The following is a 24,197-nucleotide window of genomic DNA, read 5'->3' as shown; positions in this document are numbered from 1 at the left end:
TCAGTTTATCGTGGGTCTCCCCCCAGGAGACCATGAGTTTCATGAAGGCGGGAGCTATCTCCAGCGCTGTGTAAGATCCTGGCTGTAGTTGGCACTCAATAAAGGAATATCTGAGCACCCTCTCTGCCCTCACTAACGGAACTAGCAAACAGATTTATTTCAGTAACGCTACGCATCAATTTACAATAAATGCACAATGAATAAATGCATCATGGCTGGCAGAGCTTCCTTCCTATTAAATAAGGAAGGTTTGACTACAGGCAAAATTAGATTTGCTTTATCTTTGAAGAGATCTTAATTATTCACTCTGCAAACAAGGCAGTTTCCTTGAAAAACTAAGGGGAGCGGTGCTTCTAGGTGTCCCAGATCTCAGTCGAGTGGCTCCATGAAAGTGAAGCTGTTACTCGGTGAGCCAGCGCCGGGGACTCCAAGGCCTGGGGGTGGCTCTGGGGAGATGGGAGATGGTGGATCTCCTTGATGCCAGCCCAGAGGGCTTCATCACCGGTTCATTCATTCAGCAGATGTCCGCGAGCCTGTGAACGCCTTTACGGCAGGCACTGTGCTAGGCTCTGGGGCTACAGCGCTCAACCAAACAGACGCAGATCCCTGCCTACGTTCTAGTGAGGGGAGACTGATGCTGATTAGGAAACTTAAGTATGCTGTTATTTCTGGCAAGAAAAATAAAGTCTGGAACAGGGGTGGGGAGCACAGGGCTTACAGTGTTAGGGAGGGTGACCAGAAAACGCCTCCCTGAGACGGTGACATTTGCATAAAGATCTGAAGGAGGTGCGGGACTGGCCCGTGTGGCTGTCTGAGGTGAGGGAGCTCCGGCGACTAAGGGGACAGCGAGGAGGCCAGCGTGGCTGGAGGAGAGTGAAGAGCAGGCAGAGGAGCTGGAGGCGAGGTCGCAAGTGTTGGGATGGGCGGGCGCATCACGTGGAACCAGACGCCGGCGGCCGTGCGGACTCGGGTGGCAGGTCAGCGGAGGGCTGTGAGCACGAGTGACACGGTGCTGACTTGCGTTTCAAAAGGATCCTCCCACATGTGTGTGGGACGGGAACGCACGGAGCAAGAAAGAAAAGGGGAGAGCTAGCAGGCCTTCACTTGGCACCCAAGCAACAGCGCTGGAAACCGCCTCTTCAGAAGTGTGGCTCCGGATTCACCTTCTCCCTGCGCTATAGGCCCAGGGCGCTGGCGCGCGGGGCCTGGGCTGTGCTCCGGGAGGGCAGGCAGGACGCTGGAGCTCGTGTGACAAGAGCAGCTGATCGCTGGTGAGGCTGCAGGAGGTCCTGGAGCAGCTTCTTTGTCGCTGGGAAGCTGACCCTCCTGGGTGCGGTCCCACAGTGATGGCCGTGGCCGGGGACGGTTGGGGAAACCAGCTACGCCTACCGTCGGCCTCTCTCAGCCTGGACAACCTTTGAGAGAGGTGCGCCTCTTTTGAATTTGCACAGATGAGATGGGGCAGAGGGGAGAATGAACATTTCTCATTGGTGCAGCGTGCGGACTGTGTCAAAATGTGTTGCTGAATCTATTTTGCTCCAACCGTGAGAAAGTAAGACTTACCGTAAACAGAAGATGTAATTGTGGGGTTGAGAATTTAAGGAGCTCCAAAATGGCTCCTCTAGATAAATTTATCTCTGCTAATCGTTGTTTACCTCTGCTGCATTCTTTTACTTTTTCTGTTTTTTTTATTTGAATGGAAACGTGCTTTTTCCTGGTCTCAACAAATAAGACATGTGCATGGTTAAAAAGTCAAGCGGTACAAAAGGGTAAACAATGCTAAGAAATGATATTGACATGTAGAGTCCCAATTATACAAACATGTAAAGTCTTCTTAAATTCATCTATATATTTGACCCCCCAAAAATGCCATCAGAACTTTTCTAGAACTAGACAAGGCAATGCTAAAGTAAATGCTGAAAGGTAAGCGTGCAAAAATTGTGATAAAATTCTGAAAAGGAAAAATAACAGGGTAAGATTAGCCCTAGAAGATTGAAATATATTATAAAATTACCATAATTAAAAGTTTGCCAGTGGCACAGGAATTGACAGATTAGTGGTATAAAATAGTATCCAGAAATAGACCCAAATATACATGAGAAATGTGTATAAGAAAAAGGTAGAGGGCTTCCCTGGTGGCGCAGTGGTTAAGAATCCGCCTGCCAAGGCAGGGCACACGGTTTCGATCCCTGGTCCGGGAAGATCCCACATGCCGCAGAGCAACTAAGCCCGTGCTCTAGAGCCTGTGAGCCACAACTACTGAGCCCATGTGCCTAGAGCCCGTGCTCCACAACAAGAGAAGCCACCGCAATGAGAAGGCCACGCACTGCAATGAAGAGTAGCCCCCCGCTCACCGCAACTAGAGAAAGCCCGCGCGCAGCAACGAGGACCCAACGCAGCCAAAAATAAAATAAATAAATTTTTAAAAATTTTGTTTAGAAAAGAAAAAGGTAGAATGTCAAGATTTTTGAGGGAAAATTATTAATAAATGGAGTTGAAACATTTAACTTACTATCTAGAAAAAAAATTAGATCCCTACCTCATTCCTTATACCAAAACAAATTCCAGATGGATCAAATATTTGGATGTTAAAAATAAAACCCTAAAAGTAAAACAGTTGGAGAATTTAAGGAAATAATCTTGGATGATGTTAGGGGCTGAATTGTGTTCCTTCAAAGTTCATATGTTGAAGTCCTAACCCCCAGTATCTCAGAATGTGACTGTTTTTGGAGATAGGGAAGGTAATTAAATTTAAAATAAGGTCATAGCAGTGGGCCCTAATCCGATATGACTGGTGTCCATGTAAGAAGAGATTAGGACACAGACAGGCACAGAGAGAGGACACAGGGAGAAGACAGCTGTCGAAAGCCAAGGAGAGAGGCCTCAGAAGAAACCAACCCTGACGACACCTTGATTTGGACCTCCAGCCTCCAGAACTGAGAGGAAATAAATTTCTGTTGTTTAAGCCCCCCTGTCTGTGGTACTCTGTTATGGCAGGTTTGCAAACTCATACAGGTGACTAAAATCTTTCTAAGCAAGATACGAAATTCAGAAGTCATAGAAGAAATGATTGATAAATTTGACTGTGTAATAATTTTAAATTTCTGCACAGAAATAGAAACAAATGACAACAATTAAAAGCCCTCCAAAATTAAAAAGACAGCACACCAGGAAAAAATATGACACCCAAAGGGCTAATTTCCTTAATTAAAAAAAAAAAGAGCCCTTGATTATCAGACCTTCCTTCCCTCCTTCCCTCCTTCCTTCCCTCCCTTCTTTCTTTCTTTCTCTTTCTTTCAATAAAAGCTGAAAATCCAAAAATGTATACGGTATTTCCTGATGGTTTCCCGTTGAATGCTAATTTCAGTTGTAAGTGCTGTACCATCCGCCACTGCGTGGGGCTCCTAGCTGAGGACCTGTGGTCTAGACGCCCACCACAGGGGGCCTTGCCTTAAGCAGGTCCGCTCCAAGTGGGCGTGCGTCCTTTTAAGCTCTCACTGCCCTTGAGAGATGCAGATTCAGGGTTTCTTCCTAGTCATCCAGAATCACACGCGCACACACACACACAGACACACACACACACACACACACACGACTAACATTAACTCTCCAGTACGGTGCTCTCCGGAGCAGCCTTCTAGAAGAAACTATTTCCCCATAAACAACGTGATGCTTTCTGACCCAAGTGGGAATGATAGCCTTAGAGTTTTGGTGCGGAGCTGTGGCAGCCACTTCCTTTGTCCTCACCTCACAAGAGGCCCGTCTGCCTGGGAATCATCCTCCACAGAGAGCTGTCGTTGATCGATGGCTACACTGAGAGCCTGAAGAGGCTTGAAAAACCCCTTCTCTGTGCTTTAAGCCAGATCACATTCCCAGGCAGACATCTCCAGAGGGGAAAGAGGAAACGGGAGAATTTATGGTCCCCAGGAACGCCCTCCCGTGAGCAAGTGTGAGGTGAGGGTAGGGACAGTGCACTGTCTGCAAGCGTGGGGAGGACGGGCTGGAAAACGTCACACTTCACGCTGTTAACTGTGGTTAATCTCGGGGAATGAGGTTTGGAATGGTTTTGCTTTTCTTCTATTTAATTTTCTAAATTTTCTGCAGTGAAATTGTATTGCTTTTCTAAACAGGAGAAAGAACAATAAATGTTATAAAAACCATTTTGTATGTTAATCATATCTTCCTAACTAGACCATATAAACTCCCTGCAAGAGAGGTCACATATTTTTCTTTTCCTCCTTCTTCTTCTCCTTCTCCTCTCTCTTTTTAAAAATTTTTAAAAAAATTTTATTTTATGTATTTATTTTTGGCTGCGTTGGGTCTTCGTTGCTGCGCGCGGGCTTTCTCTAGTTGTGGCGAGCGGGGCTACTCTTGGTTGTGGTGCACAGGCTACTCATTGCGGTGGCTTCTGTTGTTGCAGAGCACGGGCTCCAGGCATGCGGGCTTCCATAGTTGTGGCACGTGGGCTCAGTAGTTGTAGCTCATGGGCTGTAGAGCGCAGGCTCAGTAGTTGTGGCGCATGGGCTTAGTTGCTCCGCGGCATATGGGATCTTCCCGGGCCAGGGCTTGAACCTGCATCCTCTGCGTTGGCAGGCGGATTCTTAACCACCGTGCCACCAGGGAAGTCCCTTTTTTTAAAAAAAAGATTTGTTTTTTTCCCCCCCCCGATGTGGACCATTTGTAAAGACTTTATTGAATTTGTTACAATATTGCTTCTGTTTTATGTTTTGGTTTTTTGGCCGCGAGGCATGTTGGGATCTTAGCTCCCGGACCAGGTATCAAACCCGCACCCGCTGCGTTGGAAGGCGAAGTCTTAACCACTGGACCGCCAGGGAAGTCCCTCTCTCTCTCTTTTTGATATCTTTTCCCATACCTTTGTTCAGGGCTCATGGTGTGTACTTTATAACCTCTTGCCGACAGTCATTAATTTGGAGTGTTTCCCAGACTAAAGTCCCCTGGGCAGGAGAAACCTTGCCTGGGTCAGAATGACCCTGTGGAGCCCCCTGGAAAGCAGCATCTGTGGGTTGCAAGTGTGTCACCCTCTCCTGATCTCATAGGCACGTCAGCATCCCCACTGGGCACCCAGCCTCATGATGCTGTATTCCAGGGCTCGGTTACTTGGTGCTTGTTTTGAAAATGAATTTATTTTTTTTGGCTGCGTGGGGTCTTCGTTGCTGCGCGCGGGCTTTCTCTAGTTGAGGCGAGCGGGGGCTACTCTTCGTTGCCGTGCACGGGCTTCTCATTGCAGTGGCTTCTCTTGTTGCAGAGCACGGGCTCTAGGCGTGCAGGCTTCAGTAGTTGTGGTGTGTGGGCTCAGTAGTTGTGGTGTGTGGGCTCAGTAGTTGTGGCACACGGGCTTAGTTGCTCCGCGGCGTGTGGGATCTTCCCAGACCAGGGCTCGAACCCGTGTCCCCTGCATTGGCAGGTGGATTCTTAACCACTGCGCCACCAGGGAAGCCCCTTGGTGCTGTTTTAAACTTTAGATGGTACTTACTGGTTGACAAGAGGGTTGCCACTCACAGGTTTATTACTGGTCAGTGTGAATATCACCCATCAACTTGAATGCTATTTTATGCAAGAAGTCTTCTCTGATTTCCTCCCCTAGAAATAATCTTTCCTTCCTCTAAATTTCACCACGTGTGATTTCTACCATCGCAGCATCCATCACTTTCTAAATTTCTATTGTTATACACACACATCTTATCTCCCCTCCCAAACCATGTGTTTCCTGGATCAGGATCCTGATTGTTTTTACATAGACAATCCTGTTTAAACCTCACAACTACCTACCACCTCATGACATAGGCGCTTTAGCTCTACTTTACAGGTGAAAAAGCTGAGGACGCAAGAGGTTAACAATATCTAGGATAGAAGATCTTCAATAGGTCACGCTGCTCCTAAGTGATGGAGCCTGGATTCGTGCTCAAGCAGTCTGCTCTTCGTTCCTGGGCCTCAGCGTCTCCCAGCCATGCTTCCTGCGCATGGTAGAGGCAGTAACAGCGCAGTAAATACTCGTTAAATGAGTTCATTCATCCGTTACACAACAAGAAGGTGGGTCAGCTGGTAGGAGATTCTCCCGGTTTCTGATGCCTCCTCCGACCTACAGCATTAGGACGGTTTAGACTGTAAAGGATTTAGGAGTAAAATTAGGGGTTATTGAAGGGCTAGATCTGCCTCCAGACCACTATCAGACCAAGTGTGACCAATACGGACGTAAGTTGCGTTAGAATTAGCCTAGGACGCTGCTTCACAATCATACGGAAACCTAGCGAAGACTGATATAACTTCCTAAAGAGGAGATGTTACACATCTTAAAGAACTAAATTATGTAACTCTTTGAACCTTGGTGTTGTGTGTGTCTGGAGTGTGGGGGAAGGGCATATATACTGTATGTGTAATATACATACACACATATATATACGTATATACGCACACACACACATATATATATTATATATCTTCCAGGTTTATTGTGAGGTTTAATGAGATAATGTGAAGTGCCCAGCACAGTGCTTGGTACACAGTAGGAACTCCATGTGCGTAAACACTACCCTCCACTCCACCCTCGTTTCCCACTTTGCAGCTAAGCCGAAAGAAGGCACAAAAAGCCAGAAGAAAGATGAATGGGTGACAGCTGGCAAGAAGGGACATGCTGGTCAAATTCCACAAGAGAAATTGGCTGTGAATCAGAGGTGGCAAAGCCCACTTCCAAGACTCCAAAGAGCAGCTTTTATTCTTGCAAGAAAAGTTAGCCAGGAGAGGGACAAGTGAGAAGTCTCCTGGAAGAAAGAGGGGGTCGTTATTCCCAGCAGAGCGTGAAATTGGTTCTTGGGAGGCCTTCCCTATAGTAAGTGACTATTTTGCTGGGCAGGATTGGATTAGCTCAGGGGTATTTAGCAATCTATATATCTCGCTGGGTCCTGGCACTTTACTGAGGAGTAGGAAGATTAATTACAGGCACCTGTCTGCTCACCCCACGTAATGTAACGTAACCAACACTGGAAGGTTCCTCTCATTCCAGAAACTGCTCAGTCTCCCGCCTCCGTGAAGTCTGCCCATCTGTCTGGAAAAAGGCAGTTCAGGCCATGTTTTTCCCAAGCGATAGAAAAAGCCAGTCTGAAAGCAAGAAGTTGGTCCTACGAAGCTGGAAGTTTCCTTGAGAGATATTTCAATAACCTGTGTCTTCGGTAAGTCTCCCCTGAAACAGACTCCTGGATGGAGACGTGCATACAGGGTGTTGGGGTTATTTTGTTTTGTGTGTGTGTGTTTGGGAGGTGGAGTGTTTTCTTAGGACTGACACGGGTACAGCAGTAGGGGAAGCAGAACTGGGCAGACGGAGAAGGCGAACTTGGATGCTGTGGCACCAGGGGCCTCAGCCGAGCCCGTGGAGGCTGGATAACGGTGCGGAGTTGTCCCCAGTCAAACGACGTGTGGCCTCACGTCCCCAGTGACCAGCCATTTGATGCTGGTGGCCCCAGGGAGGGGTGGAACCTTGACCAAGGCAGCTCCCTCAGCAAGGGCCCTACAGAGGGAGCTCAGCTGTGAGCCGTCAACAGCCAACACTGCAGCTGCTCTGACCTGCTCTAACCTGCCGTGCAGCTGCGAGCCACGTTCAGAGTTCAAAATCTAGGGAAAATGTTGAACTGTCATGATGTCAGACATGACAGATTTCAGATGGACAACTGACCTAGATTTCATCTAGGAGCTGAGATTTGCGAAGGGGAGGAGAGAGGGCATCGTGTGATTGGCAGCTTTCCTCAGTGGAGATGGGCCAGAGCCAGGCCTAGATGGCCTGATACAAGCCAGCTATGCCTGTGGCTTGATGGAGAAGTTTTTCTCGACTGCAGAAATTAAGGAAGTAGAATAACTGGACTGCTACACCTGGAAACTTAACCCCATAGCCCAGAATCAGAGTAGGTACTCTACACATGTCTTTTTGCATTGAACAGCATTTCACTGGTTTGGCGTTTCTGACCGAGGGATCCGTTGGCTCTCTCTGCAGAAAGTCTGGGAATTTTTCTTGGAGTATACCTGCACCAGTATATGCCCACCTTGATTTAATCGTATGGAGGTCTACAAGTCTTGTTCATAAAGTGTGTCAAGCTCGAGGAAGAGAAGGTAAGAAGATGAGTTTATTAGACCTTTGGCAAAACAAAACAAAACAAAACAAAACACCACAACCGAGCAAACAACCTCACCCACCTGTGGTTCCCTCCGTGGCTGACACTTTACATTCCCAGAGCGTTTTCCTTGTATATATCACTTAGCATCTATCTTTTGTTAAAGGGCTTCTTGATTTTGTTTGTTTTTAAAGATGCTGTTCTATCAGGTTGTAAATGCCTGGAGAGGAGGATCTCCAGACGTCCTGCCTTGTTCTTCACAGTCAGGGATGATAGTCAAGATAGTTAACACCCAGTACAGAACAGGAACCAACCAAATCAAATGGACACTGGTCTCAGCAATTTGTACAGCCATACTGGTATATACAGCTGAGTATGTTTTCTGCACACAGAGGGCTTCCAATAAACGATTGTTGGATTGAATTTCATTGGTTTGGTGTCCTGGCCCTGGCATCTAATGGCTTTCTTTCAGAATTCAGGCTACTTTTTCTTGCCAAGATATGACCATAACCATTTTTCCTCCTTGATTTAATCCTGCAAGAGTCTTTGAGTAATTGTGAAGAACTTTGTGAGTTCTTCAAACCTGCATTGTCCAATATGGTAGACACTAGCCACATATATAAGGTTGTTAGATAAAATATAGGACACTCAGTTAAATTTGAATCTCAGATAAATAAACAATAAATTTGTAGTGTAAATGTGTCCCATGCAATATTTGGGATATACTTAAACTACAAAATTATCTGTTGCTTATCTGAAATTAATAATTAACTGAGCATCTATATTTTTATTTGCTAAATCTGGTAACCCTACACATGTGGCTATCTAAACTTAAATTAATTGAAATGTAATAAAAAAATTAAAATTTATTTTCTCAGCCTCACTGGCCACATTTCAAGAGCTCTGTAGCCACATACGTGGCTAATGGTTCCCATCTTGAACAGCACAGATATAGAACCTTTCTATCACTGCAGAAAGTTTTACTGGACACTAACTTTGCCAAGCAAATGATAGCAGAAAAGTTTTGTGTATTTTACACATTAAAAAAATATATATTTGGAGCCTAGAAGACCCCTTTCTAACATAGCCAAGAAGCCACATTCTTCATGTTTCGGTCTGTTACTTTTACTGAATATGCAGGATATTTGTTCCAGATAAATGAGCATGTATGAGAGAAGCAGCTTCTGCAAACCTACGTTTTTGGATGCTGTTGTCCTGCTTTTCTCCTGGGACTACCAGGAAATGTCAGCTGTCAGATCAGAGCAAATCAAAATTTAAAGAGTCCTAAATGAAAAATAAATGTGTTGTTATTTGACTTAATAGTCTCATTATTCATAGATTTTCTTAAATTGATAAGCAGATAACATTATCACCTAGAATATTTGTTTATAACCCAAGTCTGTGATGAACCTCGTAAACACAGCAGAAGTCTTCCCTCTCTTAATTAGCTTTTTGGGAGAAAACCTGTTTTGAATCATGCCTGCAGCCCTGGGAGTCTTATAAGGAGCAAGAGTAGATTCAGCTCTAGGAGGGGCACATGCCGAAAGCTGATTTTTACATATGACTTGGTGAATCTCAAACAGAAACTGGCTAACGTGCCAGATGTGACCAGCTTAAAAGTGACAAGACTACATCAACCTCAAGGGCAGGGATCTAAAGGACTTGACATATTAAACAGTTGTACACCAAAATATTATAAAAAACAAAATTAGAGACAAATGACTTAAGTTTTAAAATTTTGCTATGTGTGTGACAGAGTTGATGCCATCTGTACATAAGAAATGCTCACAGATCAATAAGAAAAAGACAAATGCCTCAGTAGAAAAGTGACCAAATTATAGGAAAGTCACAAACTAAAAAATACAAAAAGGCTAATATACCTTTAGTGTCTAGAATAGGGACTGTCACGTAGCGGGCACTCAGTAAATACCCACTGTATGAATGCATGTCTATGAAAAACATTTGATTTCAGGAATAATAAAGAGCTGCAAATTAAAATAACAGCAAAATAAATTGTTTTCACTGGCCAGCTTTGTAACACTGAAAATAAAAAAAAGTACCTGGTGCTGGTAATGGTGAGGGGAAATGTACCAATTACCCACTGTGGGTGGGAGGGTGAAGTGGTATCAACTTTTCAGTGGAACAGTTGACAATATGAAAAAAGCTTTGTCTAAAACCTTTGACACAGCAATTTACAGGAAGTTATTATGAGAAAATACTTACAAATGCCCAAACCTACGTGTATAATAGTAAGGTAGATGATATACATTTTTTTGTTTGTTTTTTTGCAGTACGTGGCCCTCTCACTGTTATGGCCTCTCCTGTTGTGGAGCACAGGCTCCAGATGCACAGGCTCAGCGGCCATGGCTCACGGGCCCAGCCACTCCGTGGCATGTGGGATCTTCCCGGACCGGGGCCCGAACCCGCGTCCCCTGCATCGGCAGGCGGACTCTCAACCACTGCGCCACCAGGGAAGACCCCGATATACATTTTTGATTGTTGCTTCTTGGGTCAGTCTTTTAACATACCCTCTAGGGCTTAGTGGTTGGTGCATAGACATGGGATACATCCAAGTCAGGCCCCTCCTTCCACCGTATTATCCAAGTTGGAGATGGAAAAGGAGTTTTGAGCCTGCGTGTCTGGAGCCTGTGCTCTGCAACAAGAGAGGCCACGATAGTGAGAGGCCCGCGCACTGTGATGAAGAGTGGCCCCCACTTGCCACAACTAGAGAAAGCCCTCGTACAGAAACGAAGACCCAACCCTACCCCCAACATCTATAAAAAAAAAAAAAAAGAATTGGGACTACAGAAATATCTAGCACTCAGCAAGGTAAATTCACAGTGAATGGAATTAATGAAAATTTACTGGGCATACTGGGAAATATGACCCGTAATGAGGAAAGTGAACACACTGACTCAGAACTGATGCAGATATTAGAATTAGCAGGCAAAGACATTAAAATAGCTATTATAACTCTGTTCCGTAGCTTCAGATGCTCAAGGAAGGATTGACTAGGTTAAGTAGAGATGTGGAAGATATTTTTAAAAGACCCAAAATCAACTTCTAGAAATAAAAACTGTAATGTCTGAGATAATGAGTATACTGGATGGAATTAACAGCAGATTATTCATAATGTTTTCAAAGTCCATCCATGTTGTAGCATGTGTTAGTACTTCATTCATTTTCATGCCTGAATTATATTCCATTGTATGGATATACCACAATTTATTTATCCATTCATTGGTTGATGGACATTTGAGTTGTTTCCACTTTTTGGCTATTATGAATAATGCTGCTATGAACATTCATGTACAATTTTTTGTTTGGACATGTTTTATTCCTCTTGGGTATGTACTTTGGAGTGGAATTTTCCTAAGCTTTTTTATCCTCTTATCTCCGTTTATCAAATATATACATAGCATAATTCCAGCTGGAGTTGCTGGAATTGCATGGTAATCCTGTGTTTAACCTTTTGAGGAAGTGCCAGACTGTCTTCCAAAGCAGCTGCACCACTTTACATTCCTAACAAGAGTGAAGTCCAGTGCATCTATTTTTTGTTGTTGTTGCTTGTGCTTTTGGTGTCGTACCTAAGAAACCATAGCCTAGCTAAAGCTCACAAAGATTCACTCCTAGGTTTTCTTCTAAGTGTTTTATAGGTTTTGCTCTTACATTTGGATCTATGATTCATTTTGAGTTAATTTTTGTGTATGGTATGAAGGAGGTATTCGCTTTCTTTTTTTTTGTCTGTGGCTATCCAGTTGTCCCAGCATCATTTGTTGAAAAGACTAATTTTTCTCATTGAGTGGTCTTGGCATTCTTGTTGAAAATCAAGTTATCACAAATGTGAGGGATTATTTCTAGACTCTCAATTCTATTCCATTGATCTATCTGTTTATCTGTATCCCAGTACCACCTTACCTTGATTACTGTAGCTTTGTAGTAGGTTTTGAAATCAGAAAGGGTGAGTGCTTACATTAATTCTTGATAACATTAATTACATTAATTCTTGCTTACATTAAGCTAAAATATGTCTCCTTGTAATTTCACCCAGTCTGCCCTTTGGAGACACCCAGTTAGTTTGTCTAGAGAATACATGTGCTTATACAGCTTTGTGTTTTAAAAATCCCAAATCTTGGACTTCCCTGGCAGTGCAGTGGTTAAGAATCCAACTGCCAACGCAGGGGACATGGGTTTGATCCCTGGTCCGGGAAGATCCCACATGATGCGGAGTGACTGGGCCTGTGTGCCACAACTACTGAGCCCGTGTGCCACAACTACTGAAGCCCGTGCACCTAGAGCCCATGCTCCCCAACAGGAGAGGCCACTGCAGTGAGAGGCCTGCGCACCACAACAAAGAGTAGCCCCCGCTCGCCACAACGAGAGAAAGCCTACACACAGCAACAAAGACCCAATGCAGCCAAAAATAAATAAATAAATTAATTAAATATATATCCCAAATTCAGTGTAAGGAGAACTCTTGGATCATCATCTGCAAGTTTAGTTTACTCTCTCAGGATTTCTGCCCTGGTTCCAGATTGCATATCTGGAACATAAAGAGAATGAAAGAGCACCCTTAGCACTTGCTATTTGCCCAGAAAGGTATACTTTCAGATAGGAAATTTCTTTCTCACCAGCAAATACGAGGGGGAAAAAATCCATAAGATCCAATGCCTTGGTCTAGCTGGACGTTATAATTTGGATGTAACAGAACCCACTGGTCTAGTTTAGTCACTGGCTGGGTGACCAGGGCCACATGCTTACCTTTCTGTGTCTTTGTTTTCCCACCTGTTTTATCCCATCCCCCTCCCTTCCTCAAAGGGAGTGTGGGAAAATGAAAATAAGAGTACGACTATGTGAAAAGCTTTTAGTTTGAAAGATACTAGGAAAATACAGGATGCTATTAGAGTGGATCTGTCCTGAACAATAACCATTAAAGACCAATTAACACATTTTAAGAATTAAAACTACAGTAAAATAACCAGTTTGAGTATGTCATTGCATCACCTTTCAAACACACAGACATGCAAACCCAGCTAGAAAACTGTTTAATCCTAAATTAAATGCGAGGTTTAGGACTGTTGGCCTCGTTTAGATTCAGTCACTCAAATTGCCACTGCAAGTTCAGCGACTACTGTCCATTTTTAACTGTGCAGTGGACTCTTGTCAGGATTAAGCAGGTCAGACTTTATTCGACACAACATTGACTGTCCCTGGTGCCTTATTTTTACCTGAAAAAAAAATAAAGGAAAGCCTTAAAAAAAAAAAACAAACTCTGGTTAATAATAAATACTGAAAGATTATAGTGTGTTAGAAACTGACAGGTATCGTAATATCTAAATGGATTTGTTGACCTTTAAATGGAGCTTGGCTCTCATGTCTATTTGTCACGATTTCCTACTTATTTCCTTCCCCACTTTTTCCCCATTGTCAACTCTTGTTATCTTCAGTGATCACGGAAAAAAAAAATGTTAGTTTGAGGGACTTAACCTGCCAGCCTGTGTTGTTTTTGTCATATTATCTCTCCTCCTTTACTGAAATATTTCTCTTCTTCCTTGTTGTTTTTTAGTTAAGGTATAATTGACATACAACATTATATCAGTTTCAGGTGTCCAACGTAGTGATTTGGTGTTTGTGTATATTTCAAAATGATCACGGCAATAAGTCTAGTTAACATCTCTTAACTGAACTACTTCTAGTCGGGCTCATTACAGAGCCTCTAACAGTAAGAATTAAAGGCTCTAATACAATCTTGTGCCAACAAACAGAATCTCATTAAGAACTTCGTTTCGGTCCTCCCCCCAGCTCCTCAAGAGAACGCGCTAGTGATAATATCCAGTCTAATTATGTATTTTCTACACGTGATTACAATGCAGCAGGATTATCGGATTGCATAAAGTTTGAAGTGTTCTTCTCATGAAGTAAACTGTCATTAGTATTAGTGAAGACAGAAACCAACTTTTGGAAAGGAGGAATGAATATAAAGATGAGTTAGGGCAAACTGGATGACTGGGTGAGCCACACTGGGATGCAGAGGTAAAGAAATTGAAGCTCTGTGTCCTGTATTTAGTATTTAAATAATGATAATTTAAAAGATCTTTCTTAAGAGAAGTCTGTTGATGTGCCAGGCCTGGAAGAGAAGAAGGACGTCTCTGTCATAGTGGAGTCAGCTCACATTTTTACCCTTTCTCTATTCCCCACTGCACATAACTTCCTCTCATAGGCCTGGGGATAGAGACAGATCTTCCACAAGCATCTTGTATCTAGTAGTGAAATATTAGTAACAACTTAAAAGTCCCAACTGAAGTAGTGTTTAAGTAAGTTTTAGTTCAGCCATGTGATGAAAGATTATGCTGTCACTTAAAATAATATTATATATTTAAAAATTAGTGATAATTTTGATGGAAATATGATTATAGTGTTAGGTTAAAAAATAAAACATGTTCCTGAAGTAAAAAAAAAAGGAAGAAACATATATAAAAGTAAAAGCATAGAAAAATATTGGAAGGAAATATATCAAAATGTTAATGTGGTTATCTCTCTGTGGTAGAATTATGAGTGGTTTTTTTTTTTTTTTTTTTTGCTTATCTCTATTTTGTAAATTTTCTAAAAATAAAATGTATACTCCTGGAAGAGTGAAACAATGAAGGTTAGTTTTTAAAGAGTGTTAACAAATAAAATGGTTTTCTGGCCTTTATAGAGATAAAATAATGTAATTTTTTAAAGTATGTTTTTTGCTGTTCTGATGAACAGAATTTATTATAGACCTAGTTTGTTGTGTGTGTGTGTATGAATGTGTGTGTGTGTGTGTGTGTGGGGGTGATCTTGGATACACAGAGTTAAATTTAATGTTTTAAATTAATCACATGGTTGACATCTGCTATGACCAGGGCCCCTTCCCAGGTATTGCAGAGGACACAGTTGTTATGAGGCACAGACCTTGTTTACTGAAGGCCTACATCAGATGTGGAAAAAAGGCTTAAACATGTGGAAAAGTCAATAACAATCCCCATAGCAAGCTGATAGGTTTTTCCACAAGTCATCACACGATGTTCCGTTCATGTAATTTGATGACCAGAAGATGCTTCTTGAGAGGACCTGTCCACTTGAAAACATCTTAGTCAGTCTCTTCTGGAATGTTTTCTGTCTTTAGGTAATAACCGTGTGTCACAGGAATCTGCAGAGGTAAGATTTTTTTCCCATGTATAAAAAAATTGAACCAAAGTTTATTTGGCAATGAGATAGGGGCTAAGTCTCTAAAAGGGCTTTAAATTTCTCTTTGGGCCAGGGTTCAGCCTTTTGGGCCCCTTCTAATTACTACCTGTGACTATTTTTTCTAGCCAAGGTCTAGCCCTTAATGTCCTGATGCTTGGGTAGCTGATCCAGCACTTCGATCTGTCCTGGTTTGTTACAGGCAGAGATAAGTGATAAGATTCCCCAATCCTATTCTGTCATAGCTGAATACCTCTGTTGAAGCTCAGGGATAAGAGCTGCAGAGATACACGGATGGAGAGCTGAAGCCAGCCCGGCAGTTGGAAAGGTCTACTGTGACAGGCTGCCCCCAAGGTGCACTCAGCTGTGAGGCAGCACCTTGGCTTTCTCTAGGGAACCCCCACATCACAGACTTAGGTTCCGCACGCATTTCCCGAACCTGGCTCTTATTAGCACCGTGACTTGTGTTAGCGTTTAGCACCCTTATCCAAGAATTAAAATCATACTGCATATAAAATGTGAAACCAGACATGCTTCCTCTCCAGTGGTCTAGAGATTCACACAAAAGAAATGGAGAAGTATTTTAGGAGAGGGTGAGAGAGTGAAAGTAGTGGAGGGGGAAAGAAGTAATCATTTCAGGATTTTCCTAGAGAAATTATAAAGAAACTTCACCAAAAGTCCCAAAGGGAGTAGGCTGAAGTAACTTGCCACTCGGACAAAGGAAAACCAACTGATTATGAATTCAGTTCCGCGAAGGGCCCGGTTCTGCTAGTCTCATCACTACAGCCCTAGATGGCCCGGGTTCCTCTTCCTTCATCACCTGCCCCGATTGTTTCCTTGTATTGTGTATAATTTTATGAGCTTTGTGATTAAGTTGGAGAAAAATGAGACTACTATTTAAGGACTCTTAGTATTTTCTTAAAATAATGTATATTTCTGTCTACTCTAGATCATTACTCAGTGTAGAACTTGGAGCTCTTTTCCTAATTCTCAGCCATTCTAAGAGAGCAAATTTACCATGTCTTCAATTGGTCTAAACACATACGGACATTTGGAAGATGAAATATTATTGCTGTTGTTACTGAATTTGCTAAATACTCATTCTAGTTAGAGTAAATCTGACTGTGGAGATTAATTAAGCAACATATGTTCAGTAAGATCATCATTTTAAGAGTCAGAAAGTTAACACTACATATAAAATTATGAATGTTAAAGTAGCACATATAATTTTCCTTGATCATAAATGACTAATTTTGGCAAAATTATATGCCATTTAAAAAATCTGCTTTATTGCAGTGTAATCTATGTACAATTAAAATTCACCCATTTAAAGTGTACTGTTCAATGAGTTTTGAATGAATACAGTCACGTAACCGCAACTAAAATCAAGATAGAAAACATTTCCTTCACTCAAAATGTTCCCTCAAGGGACTTCCCTGGCGGTCCAGCAGTTAAGACTCCGTGCTTCCATTGCAGGGGGCACGGGTTCCATCCCTGGTCGGGGAGGTAAGATCCAGAATGCCCCACAGTGCAGCCAAAAAGAAAAAAAAAGAAAGAAAGAAAAAAAAGTTCCCTCGTGCTCCTTTGCAGTCAATCCCCGTCCCCCCTCCCCCCCAACCCAGGAACAGATCTGTTTCTATAATTTTGCCTTTTCTAGATTGACATATAAATGAAATCTGTAGCGTTTTGTGTCTGGCTTCTTTCAGCTAGCATAATGCTCTTAAGATTCATCCATATGATTGTACGTATCAGTAGTTTGTTTCTTTGTTCAGTAGCATTCCATTACATGGAAATACCACAGTTTACTTACCCATTCGTTACCTGTTGATAGGTATTTGGTATAGTTCCAGTTTTTGGCTATAACAAATAAAAGTACTCTGAAATGTCTTTGTGTGGACATACATTTCCATTTCTCTTGGGAAATACCTAGCAGTGGATTTGTTGGGTTATATGGTAAGTGTATGTTCAACTTTATTAGAAAGTCACACTATTTTCCAAACTGGCTGTACCACTGTATTCCCATCAGCAACATGTCATAGAACCAGGAGCTTTGCATCCTTGTCAGCACTTGGTATTCTCTGTCTCCTTTAGTCATCCTAGTAAGTCTCTTTTACATGTAGGTATTGAAAAAATCAGAGCAGTTTTCTTTTCTTTTTTCTTTTTTGGCTGCGTTGGGTCTTAGTTGCGGCACTTGGGATCTTCTGTTGCGGCCACAGGCTCTTTTGTGGCGTGCTGGCTTCTCTCTAGTTGTGGTGCAGGCTCCAGAGCACAGGGGCTCTGTAGTCTGCAGCACTCAGGCTCTCTTGTTGAGGCACACGAGCTCAGTAGTTGTGGCGCGTGAGCTTACTTGCCCCACGGCACGTGGGATCTTAGTTCCCCACGAGGGATCGAACCTGCGTCTCCTGCATTGGAAGGTGGATTCTTTACTACTGGACCACCAGGGAAGTCCCTGACAGATTTTCATGTTAAAAAAGTCTGCTGGGATTTTGATTGAGGTTGCATTGAATCTATAGATCAATTTTGGGAGAACTGACATTAACACTATTGAGTGTTCTGATCCAAAACAGGACATAACTTCCCATTTATTTAGGTCTTTAATTTCTCTCAGTAATATTTTGTGGCTTTTAGTATATAAATCTTGTGCATAGTTTGCTAAATTTATTCCTAGGTATAGTATGTTCTTGACACTATTTTAATTAACATTAAATTTATTTATATTTTTAAAAAGAAAAATTGTATATATTTTTGATGATTTGATATACATATCCATAATGAAATTATTAGTATAGTAAAGCTAATTAACATATCATCTTCTCAGATAATTACCATTTTTGGATGTGATGAGTTTGCCTGAAATCTACTCTCTTAGCATATTTTCAGTGTTCAATACAGTATTATTAGGTATAGTCATCATGCCTATAATTAGATCTCTGGACTTATTCATCCTACGTAACTGCAGTTTTGTACCCTTTGATCAACATCTCCTTGTTTCCTCCACTGCCACTGCCCACCCCCATTCTTTTTTTTTTTTTTTTTGCGGTACGCGGGCCTCTCACTGTTGTGGCCTCTCCCGTTGCGGAGCACAGGCTCCGGACGCGCAGGCTCAGCGGCCATGGCTCATGGGCTTAGTTGCTCCGCGGCACGTGGGATCTTCCCGGACCGGGGCACGAACCCGTGTCTCCTGCATCAGCAGGTGGATTCTCAACCACTGCGCCACCAGGGAAGCCCGCCACCCCCATTCTTATTCTTTGCTTCTATGAATTCAATCATTTTTTTTCCAGATTCCATATGTAAGTGAGATCATATAGTATTTGTCTTTCTCCATCTGGCTTATTTCACTTAGCATAATGTTTTCAAGGTTCATCCATGTTGCCACAAATGGCAGGATCTTCTTTTACCTCATGGCTGAATAATATTCCATTTTGTATATATACCTCATCTTCTTTATCCACTCACCCATTGATGGACACTTAGGTTGCTTCCATGTCTTGGCTCCTGTAAATAATGCTACGACGATCATGGGAGTACACATATCTTTCCGAGTTAGTGTTTTCATTTCCTTCAAATAAATACCCAGAGGTAGAATTGCTGGATCATACAGTAGTTCTATTTTTACTTTCTTGAGGAACCTCCATACTGTTTTCCATAGTGGCTGCACTAAGTGACATTCCCACCAACAGTGCACAAGGGTCCCCTTTTCTCCACATCCTTGCCAACACTTATTTCTTGTCTTTTTGGTGACAGTCATTCTAACTGGTGTGAGGTGTTATCTCATTGAGGTTTTGACTTGCATTTCCTTGATGATTAGTGACACTGAGCACTTTTTCATATAGCTGTTGGCCGTTTAGATGTCTTCTTCTGAAAAATATCTATTCAGGTCCTTTGCTCATTCTTAAATCAGGGATTTTTTTTCTGTTGAGTTGTATGAGTTCCTTACATATTTTAGATATTAATCCCTTATCAACTCTATGGTTTGCAAAAATTTTCTCCCATTCTGTAGGTTGCCTTTTCATTTTTCTGATTACTTTCTTTGCATTGTGGAAGCTTTTTAGTTTGATGTAGTCCCACTTGTCTATTTTTGCTTTTGTTGCTTGTGCTTTTGGTGCCATACCCAGGAAATCACTAGTTTCATTTAATTGTTTGTATTTTCCTTGTATTTCACTGAATTTCTTTAAGAAGATTATTCTCAATTTTTGGTCGGACAGTTCATAGATCTCCATTACTTTGGGATCAGTTATTGGAGCTCTATTATTTTACTTTGGTGATAGCATGTTTACTTGATTACTTGTGATCCTTGTGGCCTCGTGTTGATGTATGTACACTTGAAGAAGTAGGCACCTCTTCTAGTCTTTACAGACTGATTTCGACAGGGAAAGCCCTTCACCAGGCAGCCCTTCCAGAGATTCTGGGTTGCACATCTGTTGGTTATCTCCAGACTTGCTCTGGAGCCCTTCAGCAAGCAGGTCTGGTGCCTGGGTCAACAGGTGGGCAGGCCTAGTGCCTCAGTCCATTGTGGGGTGGGCCTGAAGCCTGGGTCCACTGGGTTGAGCTTGGCACTTGGATCCATGGGGCAGGTCTGGTACCTAAGTCTGTGGTGGTAGGCTGAAGACCTGAGTCCACAGAGGCAGGCCTGGTGTCTAGGACTGTAATATTAGGCATCAAGCCTGGTCCCATGGGGGCTGGCCCAGTGCTGAGGTCTGCTGGGGAAGGCCGGGGCTCTGGTTCTGCTGGAGCCTGGGGCCACAGGGGTCAGTCTGGCATTGGGGTAGGCCTGGTCTTGGGGCTTTAGTAAAGTCAAGTGTTCATTTCATTCTCTTTCTCCCACTGGGAGGGTGTCTCTCTTCACACTGGGCTGCCTGGGGTTGGGGAAGGGGTGACAGAGATAATGTGAAACTGTCTTTCCTTCCCTCCTCAATGCATCTTCTCTTACTTCTGTGCTCCACCCAGGTGCTCTAATCCCCACTTGGAATCCTTAGCTCTTTTGAAGGTATTTTTGCATGTGGATATTCATTCAAATTGATGTTTCTGTGAGGGGACACTGGAAGCTTGCTGAAGTCTGAAAGCCAAGCGATATATTAAAAAATTTTTAATTTTAGATTGTCCATTGCTTGTATATAGAAATGCAATTGATTTTTGTATACTGACCTTGTATCCAGTGTCCTTCTTAAATCACTTCTTAGTTCTAGTAGTGCTATTTTGTTTTTTTACATTCCTTAGGCTATCTGTGAATAAAGGCAGTTTTACTTATTTCTTTATAGTCTGCATGCCTCTCACCTTTTATCCTCTCTTGTTACATTGGGCAGGACTGCCAGTACCATGTTATATAAAGTAGTGGGAGTGAATATTCTTACCTTGTCTGCCATCTTAGAGAGAAAGCATTGTTCTTCCACCATTAAGCATGATGTTAGCTCTAGTTTTTTTGTAGATGAACTTTATCACATTGAAAAAGTTCTCTTTTATTTATAGTCAGTGGAAGGATTTCTTTAATAATGAATAATTGTTGAGTTTTGTCAAGTGATTTTTATGCATCTATTGAGATGATCATATGATTTTTTTGTTTGTTTGTGGATATGGCCAGTCACACTGATTATTTTTGTATTATATTATGCTTATTATATCTTGACATAAACCCAACTTGAACATGATATATTATCCTTTTTAAAAAATTATCACTGGTTTTTATTTACTAAAATTTTGTTCAGGAATTTTATATCATGTTCATGATAGATATTAAACTGTAGTTCTCTTTTTGTGTAATATCTTTGTCTGGTTTTGGTAACTGGGTAATGGTAGCCTGATAATATGAGCTGGGAATTGTTTCTGCTCTGTTTTCTGAAAAGTTTGCATACAGTTTGTATTATACGATTATATTTCCTTATGTGCTTGGTATAATTCACCAATGAAGTCATTGGGCCTGGAGCTTTCTCTGTGAGAAGATTAACTATAAATTCAATTTCCTTGATATAGGGCCACTAAGTTTTCTTTTTTCTTGAGTGAACATTAAGAGTTTGTGTTTCAAGATATTTGTTCATCGTATTTGTCAATATATTGACATAAAGTAGTTCAGCATATTCTCCAATTATCCTTTTAATTTCTGCAGGATATACTGTGATGTCCCCACTTGTGTTCCTGACATTGGTAAATTGACTCTTCTCTATTTGTGATTAGCTGGCTAGAGGTTTATTAAATTTATCAATCTTTTCAAAGAAACTTGGAGGTTTCATTGATATGAGCTACTGTTTTTCTATTTCACTGATTTCCACTCTTCATTTAATATTTTCTTCCTTATGCTTACTCTGAGCTAATTTCCCATTTCCTTTAAAATTTTTTAGGATAGAATCTTGAGAAGTTGATTTTAGATCTTTATTCTTTTCCAATATAACCATTTAATGTTGTTCATTTCCCTCTAAGCACTGCTTTAGCTTTATCCTGCAAATTTTTACCTTGTACCATATATCCATAATGATGTTTTTTGTTTACTTGCTCTATAATGAATGAAGAATTTTGAAATATCCTACCATAGTTCCGGACTTTGTCTTTTTCTTTTCAGAGTTTTTGTGTCATGTAGTTTGAAGTCCTGTTATTAGGTGCATACATATTTAGGATTTGAAATGTCTTCTTGATGAGTTGATCCTTTATCATTATGAGATATTCCTCTCTATCCCTGTTAATAGTCCTTTTTAGTATTAATATAGCCACTCTTGTTTTCCTTTGATTAGTATTTGCATGATGTATCTTTTTTCATCCTTTTACTTCTAATCTGTGTCTTGATATTTAAAGTGTTTTTTTTAAAATAGGCAGCATATGGTTGGATGTTGCTTTTTTTATCCACTCTGTCAATATCTTCCTTTTAATTATAGAGTTTAGAAGAGTTTAAACCATTTACATTTATTGATACTGTCAGTACGGTTGGATTGAAATTTTCCTGTTGCTTTCTGTTTTCTAGTTGCTCCATGTGTTTTATTTTTCTTCTTTTTCAGCCTTCTTTTAAGTATTTTTTTTGTTTTGTTTTGTTTTCTTTTGTTTTGTTTTTTTGCGGTACGCAGGCCTCTCACTGTTGTGGCCTCTCCCGTTGCGGAGCACAGGCTCTGGATGCGCAGGCTCAGCGGCCATGGCTCACGGGCCCAGCCGCTCCGCGGCATGTGGGATCTTCCCAAACTGGGGCACGAACCCGTGTCCCCTGCATTGGCAGGTTGACTCTCAACCACTGCGCCACCAGGTTTAAGTATTTTTTAATGATTCAATTTTACCTCTACTATTGGCTTATTAATTATAACTTTGTTTTATAATTTTAGTGATTTAGTGTTTACTGTATATATTTTTAACTTATTATAATTTACCCTCAAATAATATTATGCCATTTCACATATAGTGTTAAGAACTTTATAATAGTATTCTTCCATTACCCCCATCTGTCCTTTGTGCTGTAACTGTTATCCATTTTCTTTTATATATAAAAGTAATTTATAAATTTATAAAGGTAAATTATATACATTATATTTTCTTTAAGTTGATATTTATCTTTTAATGTGATTTAAAAGAATGCTTTTCTATTTCCCAACAAATTTACTTTTTCCAGTGTTTCGCATTCCTTGTTGAAATCCTAATTTACTAATCCATCTACTAACATTTTCTTTTCCTAAAGAACTTAAAAAAACCCACTTTTATTGTAGTGCAGGTCTGCTTGCAATGAATTCTTTCACCAAAAATACACCCAGGTTGGGTGGGGTGGTGGTGGTGAAATGCTCCAACAGGTGTATTTTGTAATAGCTTCCTAGGTAATTCTGATAAATCTCTTCTTGTGAGAACTTGTTAAGGTCTGGAAGATGATAATGGATTCCCATTTTAAAATATTTTCCCCAGGGAATTCTCTGGTGGTCCAGTGGTTAGGACTCTGTGCTTTCACTACCGAGGGCCCAGGTTCAATCTCTGACCCCCACAGAACTAAGACCCTGCAAGCTGTACAGCGTGGCTAAAAAAATAAATAAAAATTTAAAAAAATACGTTGAATCCTGGGGATTACCTGGCAGTCCAGTGGTTAGGACTCCGTGCTTCCACTGCAGGGGGCATGGATTCGATGCCTTTTTGGGGAACTAAGATCCTGCATGCTGCATGGAGCGGCCAAAAAAATAAATGAAATGAAAGAAAATAAAAATAAAATATTTTCCCCAATGTTCTTTCTAGATGATGTAATAAACTTATACTTGGTAATGTCATATGATGGAATATTATGCAGCCCTTAAAATTTATGTTTCTAAAGAATATTTAATGACATTGGAAATGCTTATAACATAACTATAAGCATTTTTCTACCAGTCTGGAAAGAAGGACACCTAAGTACCAAAGGCTGATATCTCTGGCTAGTAGAGTTGCTGGTGATTTTCACTTTCATATTTTATTCTGTATTTTTCAAATTGTCTGCAATAAATGAGAATATATTAAGAAATTCATGCTATACAGACATGAGTAGTCCCAGGAATTAACTTCCCTTTTCATTTTGGTGGGTATTGCCCAGACTTTTTCTCTGTGCATTTAAATACACATAGAAACATAATTTAAAAATATAACATATGATCTAATACCTATTATTCTGCAACATGAGTTTTTTACTATTTTTATGTGACCACATATATATTTACTTCCTGCTCTTCTACTGCTGCATGGTGTTGTCAGAATTAAGTAGCCCATAGTTTATTTTCTTGTCAACATACATGCAGATTGTTTCACTTTTTGGTTACAAAGCTGTAGTGGACCTTCTTATTTTTCACACACATGCGCAAGTATTTCTCTCAGGTAGGTACCAGAAAGGGAGACTGCTGGATCAACGGCTATGCACATTATACATTTTAACTAACAAATTGCCCTCAA

General features: G+C 41.3%; 1 long non-coding RNA gene across 6 annotated transcripts in view; it reads left to right on the top strand.

Moving 5' to 3' along the window:
* The window catches only part of LOC131766732 (uncharacterized), a 121,485-nt gene extending 104,269 nt beyond the window's left edge, over positions 1 to 17,216 (top strand). For 2 of the 6 annotated variants that reach the window (XR_010835712.1, XR_010835715.1), the window contains 3 exons: positions 7,022 to 7,187; positions 8,003 to 8,118; positions 8,315 to 9,435. This is a non-coding gene — a long non-coding RNA (uncharacterized lncRNA). Of the gene's footprint in view, positions 1 to 7,021; positions 7,188 to 8,002; positions 8,119 to 8,314; positions 9,436 to 11,597; positions 11,720 to 15,270; positions 15,303 to 15,574 lie in introns of those variants that run through there. The other 4 variants (XR_010835714.1, XR_010835711.1, XR_010835716.1 and 1 more) reach the window with 4 other exon arrangements.
* The last annotated feature ends 6,981 nt before the right edge of the window (positions 17,217 to 24,197 follow it).

Source organism: Kogia breviceps, chromosome 12, assembly GCF_026419965.1.
Source record: "Kogia breviceps isolate mKogBre1 chromosome 12, mKogBre1 haplotype 1, whole genome shotgun sequence".
NCBI classification, from domain to species: domain Eukaryota; kingdom Metazoa; phylum Chordata; class Mammalia; order Artiodactyla; family Physeteridae; genus Kogia; species Kogia breviceps.
Note: the sequence above shows the minus strand (reverse complement) of the source record. Positions and strands in the feature narration are given on the sequence as shown.